Source organism: Pinus tabuliformis, chromosome 3_1, assembly GCF_031772625.1.
Source record: "Pinus tabuliformis cultivar Carrire ecotype Pingquan chromosome 3_1, CPIR1, whole genome shotgun sequence".
NCBI classification, from domain to species: domain Eukaryota; kingdom Viridiplantae; phylum Streptophyta; class Pinopsida; order Pinales; family Pinaceae; genus Pinus; species Pinus tabuliformis.
The window spans coordinates 505,454,553-505,466,021 of record NC_142301.1 but is presented as its reverse complement, the minus strand read 5'-3'; the positions used below and the strand labels follow the sequence as shown (position 1 = coordinate 505,466,021).

At 35.9% G+C, this 11,469-nt stretch overlaps 2 long non-coding RNA genes across 3 annotated transcripts; both read left to right on the top strand.

Moving 5' to 3' along the window:
• Positions 1–2,619: 2,619 nt before the first annotated feature.
• Positions 2,620–3,729, top strand: LOC149188025 (uncharacterized). The gene is made up of 3 exons (XR_016256228.1): positions 2,620–2,762; positions 2,882–2,950; positions 3,075–3,729. It is a non-coding gene; the product is annotated as an uncharacterized LOC149188025 (long non-coding RNA).
• Positions 3,730–9,819: 6,090 nt separating this feature from the next.
• On the top strand, positions 9,820–11,173 carry LOC149188024 (uncharacterized). Of its 2 annotated transcripts, XR_016256227.1 has the most exons (3): positions 9,820–10,206; positions 10,326–10,394; positions 10,519–11,173. It is a non-coding gene; the product is annotated as an uncharacterized LOC149188024 (long non-coding RNA). The 2 variants fall into 2 exon arrangements; XR_016256226.1 differs by having other exon boundaries at positions 10,326–11,173.
• Positions 11,174–11,469: the final 296 nt, after the last annotated feature.

Here is an 11,469-nt window from a genome sequence, read left to right as displayed (position 1 = left end):
CTGGATCAGTTGTGGTGGAGGATCCATCATTGTCCTTGGATAAATGACCATGAATCTGTGTCTAATTTTGTTTTTGTTTTATTTTTTCGATTGGCTGGTTAGGCCAAATCATAGCAATAGGAAAATAGGTAGGTCTGTAGTTGGAAATTAGAATGTTCGATATTCAAACAGACCTCCAATAAGTCGTAAATGGAAAAGTAGTAGTAGAAAAGATATTTTTGCAGATATGCCTAAGAGATTCCATAGACCAAAAAATGTTTTTACATGTTTGGCTAAGTTATGGAACAAGTCTATATTTTACTGTAGTTGGCCAGGTTTCCAACCTGGCAGCCCAGCAGACTATGATGTAATTTTATGTTCTATCGTAATACAAGGTTTCTACTCTAACTTGCAAAAAAAAAATGTGTATGCAGTAATTCAATCACCATGTTGTAATGTATATTATGATTTAGAAATAACATAATATTATCTTGACAAAATTATATTTTCTGGACCTTTTTTCAAAAGCTTTAACTTCCCAATTAATACATAAATAACATAATACTAAAAAAGATCTCTAGGGTAATTCAATCACCATATCATAATGTATGTTATGATTTATATTATAAATCATAGAATTTAAAATTTAAATTTCCAAATTATTAACTCAACAAAAATATATATATATATATATTTGAAAATTGTATAATAAAAATAGTTAATCATTAATACATAATGTTGGATTTTGTTTCTTCGTAAAATATATATATATATATATATTAAACAAAGGTTTTTAAAAATGTCAACCATAAAAATAATTAAAACCATATGCAATGTAAGAGGGAATTTTTTTTAAAGAATACAATAAAAATATTTAAAACAATATAAAATGTTATTTTTATTTATACTCAAATATTTACAAATAAATTTATAATATAAAAATGTATAATAAAAAGCATTAATCAATAATACATAATGGGAATTTTTTAAAATACGCAATGTAAGGGGGACTTTTAAAAGTAAGTAATCAAAACAGTAAAAACAATATAAATGTGGTGTGTATTTACGCTTAAAAAATTTACAAATAAATTTAAAATACTAAAAAATTGATAGTAAAAATAGTTAATCCATTTTTTCATAAATAATAATATTAAATGAAGGTTTTTTAAAAATGTAGAAAACAAAAATAGTTTAAAAAAATATGTTATATAAAGGTGACTTTTAAAAATCAGATAAGAAAAATATGAGTATTTATCATTATAATTTTTACAAAGATATTTCAATATTTAAATTGTTTTAAATTCACAATTACCATATAATTAACATAAATATTTAAGTAAAAAGTTCAAAAAAATTGAATGCAGAGTTTTTTTTTTAATTAAACAAAACATTTTGGAAAAAAAAAAACTAAAAATAAGTGAAATTCAAAGTAGCTTTTCTTGTTTCGTTTTGAGAGTGGGGTACCTAAACTCAGCTTAATGAACAATTAGATTCAGGTACCTAAACTCAAGGTAATGAACAATTAGATTCAGAGTACAAGTATCCGAGTTACTTTGAATACACATTTATGATTATATGATAATATTCACACAAGTTAATTTGTATGCATATTTATGATTTGTGATAATATTCACAAGATTATATGATCAACCTAGATTCATCTTAACTTTAGATCTACCAAGGACTTAGAGGGATCAAATTTTTTTTCACTCTAAAAGATGTTGTATCTAAAGAGATTTGATCCCTCTCTGAGCTTGGTAGATCCTTAAGATGGATCTAAACTGGTTTAATTTCCCCCTTTAAATAAGATATATTTCACATGAATAGACGGACAAATACCATGGTGAATACCATGAAGTTATCTTTATTTTAACATTATTTTTATTATTTCATTTTTATTTTATACAGTGGATTATCATAAACTTGGAGCTCAAAAAAATAGCAATTGAATAAAAATTAATAATAAATTATAATTATGAATCTTATTATTTTATCTTATCTTAATTTTTAATTTATTTTTATTTTTATTTTTATGTAATTTTATGAAATCAAAATGTTTACAGGAATTCATCTTAACTCTAGATCTACCAAGGGCCTAGAGGGATCAATTTTTTTTTCACTCTAAAAGATGTTGTATCTAAAGAGATTTGATCCCTCTCTGAGCTTGGTAGATCCTTAAGATGGATCTAAACTGGTTTAATGTCACGCTCCACAGTAAATAATTTTTTTTTTTTTTTTATATATGGCGGTAACCTTATTGTCACGCGGACCTTATAAGCTCGATCCTAACAACCATAAACAATATATATTCACTTATAATTATTTAAGCACTAACCGTGCCACTATGATGTTTCCATAGGATTATTAATCACCGAGCTTGGTGTTATCATAAAACTTATGGATTCGAATCCTTAACGATTCTCACCATTCAACGGAGGTCAATGGAAAAGGCCACCGGTTGCCTTTCCGATCTGTTTCCATGCCAAGTGTGGTCGGGAATCTAAATGGCCTTACCTACTCTGGCCAGGTGTCAACCGCCGGACAGAGACCATGTGAAACTTTGGAAAGTCTGCCGGGTTCGCGCGCCAACTAACATACAAGGGACGGTGAGGATTCTCTCCTTTGATCTGAGGGTCAATATCGTTTCAGGGTTTATCGGTCTCATAAAGCCCACCGAGTTGTTCTTCGCGGGTTCATTTGCACTTGGAGGAAGGCCGAGCCCTCGCTCCCAAATGACGATTCTAACCCTGCAAACTATGCCAGGTTGCGGCAAGCTAGCACAGGTATCTGTCACTTCAACCATAGCTTCGATTGTATATTTCATTGGGCATAAAACTATGCATTCTTTATCAGGTTTACTGGTTTATGAACTCTGATTAACGCCTGATCTTTTACTTGCCAGGTGTGAACAGCATCTCCTGCTTTGATGGATCTGGAAGAGTCCCGCCACTAAGGACCGCCGAGCTTCCAGGTATTTAACTGGTCATCGGGGTTTGGTTTTATGGTTGATGCATCCTTATCCCTCTCGGTTTGCCAGAGGGTTTATTCTGGTTTTAGGATGAGACCCCAACCTGATCATATCTGGTTGGCCGCAGGTTATAACAAAACCCTGGTCTCGATCCGGTTACATGGTCTTGGGATATTGTCGGCACCAACTCGCTTGTAAAGATTTGGGTTTCTACCCTGCCTTCCGTAGCTTCAGGTTCTGTCTATCTTATTTAGACTGATGTATAATCTTATGAACATGCTGGTGGCTACGGCCGTGAGTTTAGATGTTGGAAGAATTTGGTTTACCAGTCTGTGAACTTGTGAGATTCTCGGCCTTTGGTTTTCATACTTTGTATATTTAAATACCACAGATATACGCTGTTGCTTTCCTCGGATACGAGTTGAAATGTTGCCGTTTTTGTATTACACATGATTTGATGGTTGAACAATTGCATACGTCTGTTCTTGTTTCAAATCTTGTTACTCGGGTCACACCCGCATGAATGATTGGCAATGCACCCTTCAAGGGTTTGTACATATGCCCAGGGTTTGCTCATGCACACTGACGGCAAAGCGGTCACACCTGCATCTAACCCCTGTAGATGTATGGGTGACATGCGATGCTTTTCGAGGCTGGAAACCCTTACGGGGCTGTAACTTATTTAATGGTTTATCGTCTGCTTTCAGAATCCTCGTTTTTCTTGTTTATATAACTGTCAATGTGACTGTATTTTAATGCTATCAGACTTCATTATTTCTTTATTCACCTATGCATTATTTTCCACAGTTTTTCTGCAGAATAACACCGTCAATACGGCTATACTCAATGTCATCGAGTTCTGTTATTCCTAGATATGTTTCGATGTCTATGTTTACGTTTACATTATCTCAGAAACGACGGTCGATGATATGACATGAATGTAGTCTCATTTGTTGATGCTGTGCGTATTTTACCTCTATGCTTCTACACAGTCTTTACATTAATATTATGTTTAAGTTACCGTTGCTACGGCTTGCTGGAACCCTCATTGGTTAGCTGAGCCGATTCAGGGTTCCAAGGTTTACTGTTATTCGTCCATTATCATACGTGATTCCTGTTCGTCATTAATATTCAGTGGTTTATAAAGAAAAGGCATTCGCCTACATTGAACCATAGAGGTTCGAGACTGTTTGCGTTCATTGGAGCATGATTTATGCCGACCAGGATATGGTCAGGATGAGGGTAATCCTTCATCCGCCTCAGATGATTCTTTAACTTGGAACCAATCTTTTAATACAGAACGGGGTTTGTCAAATGTTTCTATAGACTGCATTATTGGATATGCCATGGTTCTGTCTTCGTCTTTTCTACAGATACTAGTTGACAGTCCTTGAATGTTAACTTCTTCATGCTCTGTCTCCTGAGTTCTATAGTACTCTATATACATAATTTCTTTCATACAGAAATACGTATGCTTCTTGTTTTGCAGATAACTGTAATGTATACTTCTTGTTTCTGTTCAGATAGTATTGCTTACATTCTGCTTACTAACTGTAACTACAGTATAACTGACAGTAACAGCTATCTTTACCATTTACACAGATAATCTTGGAGACATAAGGGTCAGTTACTTACCTGGTCTTCACGGACACGGTGAGTCTGGTTCAGTCTCCTGTCTAAATCCCTGTGTAAAGCTTGATATCCTCCCAACCATGAGATCAGTCTCTCAAGACCTGAATCTCCCCCCAAGCTTCTGCTTACCGGATCACTATCCTCAGTAAGCCAGCACTCTGTGCTTGACTATCTGGTCCTAACCAGACTTAGTCCATCCAGGGTTTTGTTTCCCTGTCTTTCTTTCTCTTGTCCTCTGCCTGTCCTCTGCCTCTTTTTTTTTTGTTAGGGTGCTCGCTGATCCATTTAACCAATACCAAGAATCAGTTGTAACTGATATGTAATTTAAAATTACTTTTACGCAGGTTTGATTAACTGATTGGTAATTTAAAATTACTTTACATGGGGTTAATTACAATAGGTATATTACATACTCCCCCCCTTAACAGGAACACCGTCCTCGGTGTTCATCTTTCGTCGGAACTTGATATTTTACTTGTGGCATTACTATCTAATCCACACAGAATGTGATCCTTTCTCTTTGAAATCAACGATTTCATTCCAAGAAAAGACGACAAACAAAATAGTAATGATATAGTAATAAGAAATATCATTAGTTATAAGCATCAATAGTCATAATCATTCGTAATTGCAAAAATATGCAACTTCTAATCGCCACCACCTGGCCCTTATTCATTCATAATAAACAATTCTCTGTGTCAACTTACCATAACTTACCATCTTATGCTTGAAAATCATGAATACTTTCATGTAAGCCTGTTAATAGAGGTTGGACAATTCTTCAACCTTCCCTGATAAGTGGTTCCTGCAATATATGACTAACAAATTCAACCACATTAGTCACTATATTTTGAGTCAAATGAGACACTTTTGACTAGCAATCAATTGTGCAATGTTAGATGCTTTCTAAATCACAGTACTTTTACAAGTACTTAAAGAGCATTAACACTAATCATCAAATGATAAATCACTGCTCACGTGCACACTGAACGAATTCTTACTAAAGACATTCGTAAAATACTTCGAGAAGTACCAAAAGAGCACCTAGCCCTCTAATCATCAAAACAGTCAATCACTGTATTAAGCAAGAATTGTCTTAGCTCCCACTAAGATGTTCACAACATTAATAACACAATAAAGGAAATAAGATTCCATTTATTCTTTATTGAGCACTAAGCTCATTTCTTGTTAAATGTGCATAACATATTTTACACAACTATATGTAAAATTCGTTTTTAACATGTCATATAGCTGATTAGTTAATTCCTTTAGCCATGAGACCACAATGGACTAAAGAATTCCCAATCCATGGAAACTGGTTCTCACAACCAAATCGAGTCCTTTTCACATCCAGACAGTTTCTTTGATAAAGACCTTACCAGGTCTAACATAGAATCCCACTGGCCAACCAGCTCAAGAATTCTAAGGAGAGGAGATCTGGGCAGACAAGTACCATCAACCCTTCCGGGCAGGTAGCTGCCATCAACCCAACTCCGGGCAGACAAGTACCATCAACCCCTCCGGGCAGGTAATTGCCATCAACCCAAGCACTTGCAGGTCCTACTCGACCGCAATTACACTGGTCTCGCCAGTAAACGCTATCTGATCCTAACCAGACGTAGCGTACACAGGAAATTCTTTCCTCTTATGCCATCTGATCCCAACCAGACATAGCATGAATATTTCTCTTTTAATACTCTTCCTCAAAGTAATTTACATAATGATCCATATGAACATTATCATTAGCACAACAACCATGCATGTATACCATGCATTTACACTTAACCCCAACATGGGTCCACAACATCACGATTGATGGGAAACATATCCATCATACACGTTGTATGCATGCAAATTTTCCAAATAACATAATTCATGCATATCATATAACATCATTCTTTCTCATTTATAATTGCATTTCACATTGCAGCAATTTACGTGATGAGTTTTCTTGTTGCCATTAAGCTACCACTACTTAATCCCATCAGCAACGTTAGTTATAAATATGCATCAGTTAACACGTATTCCATTTCCAAGAATGTTCATGCATACAATATTGTCATGTATAAAAGCATATGCAAATACTCATTAATGTATAAATGTCAACAACAGTTGAGTTAATAATCTAAACATTTCCAATTTTGCCATAGTCTGTTGTCCCAATTCAAATCATCATTAATGGAGTATTATCTCACGTTTACTATGCTAACTTTGGTCATGCATTGTTAGTGTAATTAAACATAATTTCTCTAACATACGAGAACATAACTCTCATGTCACGATGACTAATCTTTGTACATACCATTGCTTATCATATAAGCCCTTCTTTAATGTATGCAACACTTACTCCCTTCACTAGAAGACCACCATCATTTCATACGACAAATCACATACCTCTTTCTTAAGGAAGTCATTTTAATCCTCATTTCTCTATCTTTCGATGTGAGGATTTCTCAAGATTCCCTTCCAAGAAATTATTAAAGATGTCTATCTTTCGGCATAAAAACCAAGATACAAAAACAAGGTTTACTTATCCTTTATGCATCAAATCAAGCAATCAACACAGCTCTTCCAACAAGACAATCTCTCCAAGAGAGTATTATTTTCAAGGAAGCTAACATGACCACTTCCTCTAAGTACACACAGACTCATAATTCCAAAGTCAAAATAGCTACCAATATGCGACATGTGTTCTCCTAACACAATTATTTTACTTTAATGTACATAGTTCCTTTCACGAAACAATTAAGACTTTTTGGTTCTTGTATGAACACTATTCTAATGTGTTCTTAAAGGACAGAACCTTTATTTCCATTTTCAAGAACTCTCTTAAAATCCTTTATCTTCATACATGAAGTATGCATACTCTTAGGATGAGACTATATTTATGTATATAGGTAATATACTCTTTCCTCAAGAAGTTAGGGATAAATATCTATGTGCCTAGAAGCACATCCTTAGTTATCTTTTATCATGCATGTAATGCATAATCATTTCACTAGAACTTAGAGACTAACTAGAATCATAATGCAATTAGCATATATATATATATATATATATATATATTTCCCAAGAAGCTTTTATCAAATAAAGATACATATTTTAATTCAAGAAAACTTGACCACCTTCCATGCTATGTCCTCGGGACATTTATATGCCTCATCCTCTTCTCTCAAGAAGATACTTTGGCTATATTTAGCAAGGATTTTATTCCAAGAAAACAACGAGAGACAAACATTTCTCTCACAAGACTCACATGTAGTCCGACTAGGAGGAACTACCAATTCTTTTTACCAAGAAGCATATAAAATAACCAATTCTTTTACTGCAAGTATTATCATAAGAAAACATATAAACAGTCAATCTTTAACTGCATGCCTTATCCCATTTTCTTTACCAAGAAAATCTATAAAAGAACCATTCTTTTATTGCATGCATTCAAATACTTTCTCTACTAAGAAATCATATAAGACATTCATATGTGTTCTTCAAGAAAGTGGACAAGACACTTATCTTATCCCTGGATCAACATGCATAACTAACAAGTTAAACCACCCTTACCGAAAGCAATGGCTCTACTTTATGCGATTAGAAGCATAATCTCCTAAGTGTCACACACGCACCAGAGTTACCACTTGATGCTAGACGCAACAACTATCATAACAGTACTATGTGTCTATTTCAGAACAATGACTTCTAGGAAGCATTACGAAAATCATTAACATCAATACACTATAGTTATCATTTTCCAACTCCTTAAGCATGGTCAAGGGAATACTCTCATGCACATCAAGCACTATCTAGTCATTTCCAGACTTAGAGTTTTCTGCAAGATTCTGATACCCAAGCTTGCTCTATCTGGTCATCACCAGGCTTAGCGATTTCTTTTCCCATCTCCGTCTGTCCCTACAGCACGATCTTCTTCCTTCTCCTTGCTTCCTTTTCCTTTCGAAGCATCTATGGTTGGGGAAGGTAATTAGAGTTTACTGACAACTGTATTAACACAGGTAGTTTATTTATGAATAATTATCACATGTAATTATACCATGAATGGGTCCTAGAAATGTTACCCACTGAACATGCCTCTACCCTTAACTTCACACTGGAATGCAGAAATCCATCATTCCCATAGTGGAGATAAATTCAACCATCATTTAATCGAGACTCCAATGGTTTTTTTTTTCTCCCAACAAGTAATGATTAACTTCAGCACATACCATGCTAATGGATTTCAGTCAATTAGAGGGTAATCATCATGAAAACTATTAGGACATAAGCATATACTATTCATCATGCATTCTCATGGTGAATAAAATTAAGAACTCTTCTCGTGCACAACTGGACTATAGCACCGAGAGAGTAACAAAAATAAAATCTTCATACGCACATTTCATGCATGCGACATCAATCAACCTTCACTTCGTTACGATCTGTAACGATCTTAGTTCAATTGAATTAATGCATATAAGTTCTATGGGTTAGTCATACAACACTAACCAATCTCAACCACCAATCGTCTTCATGCATCCATGACAAGACTGATTCAAAAGTTAGGTATGACAATTAAGTCTCGCTGCTTGACTCATTGCATGTTTTCAATATCTAAAGGGGTTCTTCTAATGTCCTTTTAACAATTTTTCATCCTATTCAAGGATGTTCCCCTAAGTTTTGTTCATTGTAACTTCAATTTGTTCATTAAATACATCATTGTTATTGCCATATTTGCAAATCAAACTTGGTAGTTGATTGTCACTTTCGTCAATGAGTGTTCAATATCGTTCTTAAGTGCGACAAAAGTTTCATTGTCTTTTATCCTCATCAGGAATCCAACGTTATGAACGTAGTTATGCAACAACTTATCACCTACTTCTCAAAGAAGTTATAACATGAATCACATCTGTCATGCCAATAGTAGTGTACGACATAAATGAATATGCGAATGATTTAACTCATACCTGAGTTAATGCCCACTGATGGCGTACTCCAATATCCTTTCCACTTACCAATTCCCAAAGGCGCCAGTATTGCAACCTTTAGCTCTGATACCACATTGTCACGCTCCACAGTAAATAATTTTTTTTTTTATATGGCGGTAACCTTATTGTCACGCGGACCTTATAAGCTCGATCCTAACAACCATAAACAATATATATTCACTTATAATTATTTAAGCACTAACCGTGCCACTATGATGTTTCCATAGGATTATTAATCACCGAGCTTGGTGTTATCATAAAACTTATGGATTCGAATCCTTAACGATTCTCACCATTCAACGGAGGTCAACGGAAAAGGCCACCGGTTGCCTTTCCGATCTGTTTCCATGCCAAGTGTGGTCGGGAATCTAAATGGCCTTACCTACTCTGGCCAGGTGTCAACCGCCGGACAGAGACCATGTGAAACTTTGGAAAGTCTGCCGGGTTCGCGCGCCAACTGACATACAAGGGACGGTGAGGATTCTCTCCTTTGATCTGAGGGTCAATATCGTTTCAGGGTTTATCGGTCTCATAAAGCCCACCGAGTTGTTCTTCGCGGGTTCATTTGCACTTGGAGGAAGGCCGAGCCCTCGCTCCCAAATGACGATTCTAACCCTGCAAACTATGCCAGGTTGCGGCAAGCTAGCACAGGTATCTGTCACTTCAACCATAGCTTCGATTGTATATTTCATTGGGCATAAAACTATGCATTCTTTATCAGGTTTACTGGTTTATGAACTCTGATTAACGCCTGATCTTTTACTTGCCAGGTGTGAACAGCATCTCCTGCTTTGATGGATCTGGAAGAGTCCCGCCACTAAGGACCGCCGAGCTTCCAGGTATTTAACTGGTCATCGGGGTTTGGTTTTATGGTTGATGCATCCTTATCCCTCTCGGTTTGCCAGAGGGTTTATTCTGGTTTTAGGATGAGACCCCAACCTGATCATATCTGGTTGGCCGCAGGTTATAACAAAACCCTGGTCTCGATCCGGTTACATGGTCTTGGGATATTGTCGGCACCAACTCGCTTGTAAAGATTTGGGTTTCTACCCTGCCTTCCGTAGCTTCAGGTTCTGTCTATCTTATTTAGACTGATGTATAATCTTATGAACATGCTGGTGGCTACGGCCGTGAGTTTAGATGTTGGAAGAATTTGGTTTACCAGTCTGTGAACTTGTGAGATTCTCGGCCTTTGGTTTTCATACTTTGTATATTTAAATACCACAGATATACGCTGTTGCTTTCCTCGGATACGAGTTGAAATGTTGCCGTTTTTGTATTACACATGATTTGATGGTTGAACAATTGCATACGTCTGTTCTTGTTTCAAATCTTGTTACTCGGGTCACACCCGCATGAATGATTGGCAATGCACCCTTCAAGGGTTTGTACATATGCCCAGGGTTTGCTCATGCACACTGACGGCAAAGCGGTCACACCTGCATCTAACCCCTGTAGATGTATGGGTGACATGCGATGCTTTTCGAGGCTGGAAACCCTTACGGGGCTGTAACTTATTTAATGGTTTATCGTCTGCTTTCAGAATCCTCGTTTTTCTTGTTTATATAACTGTCAATGTGACTGTATTTTAATGCTATCAGACTTCATTATTTCTTTATTCACCTATGCATTATTTTCCACAGTTTTTCTGCAGAATAACACCGTCAATACGGCTATACTCAATGTCATCGAGTTCTGTTATTCCTAGATATGTTTCGATGTCTATGTTTACGTTTACATTATCTCAGAAACGACGGTCGATGATATGACATGAATGTAGTCTCATTTGTTGATGCTGTGCGTATTTTACCTCTATGCTTCTACACAGTCTTTACATTAATATTATGTTTAAGTTACCGTTGCTACGGCTTGCTGGAACCCTCATTGGTTAGCTGAGCCGATTCAGGGTTCCAA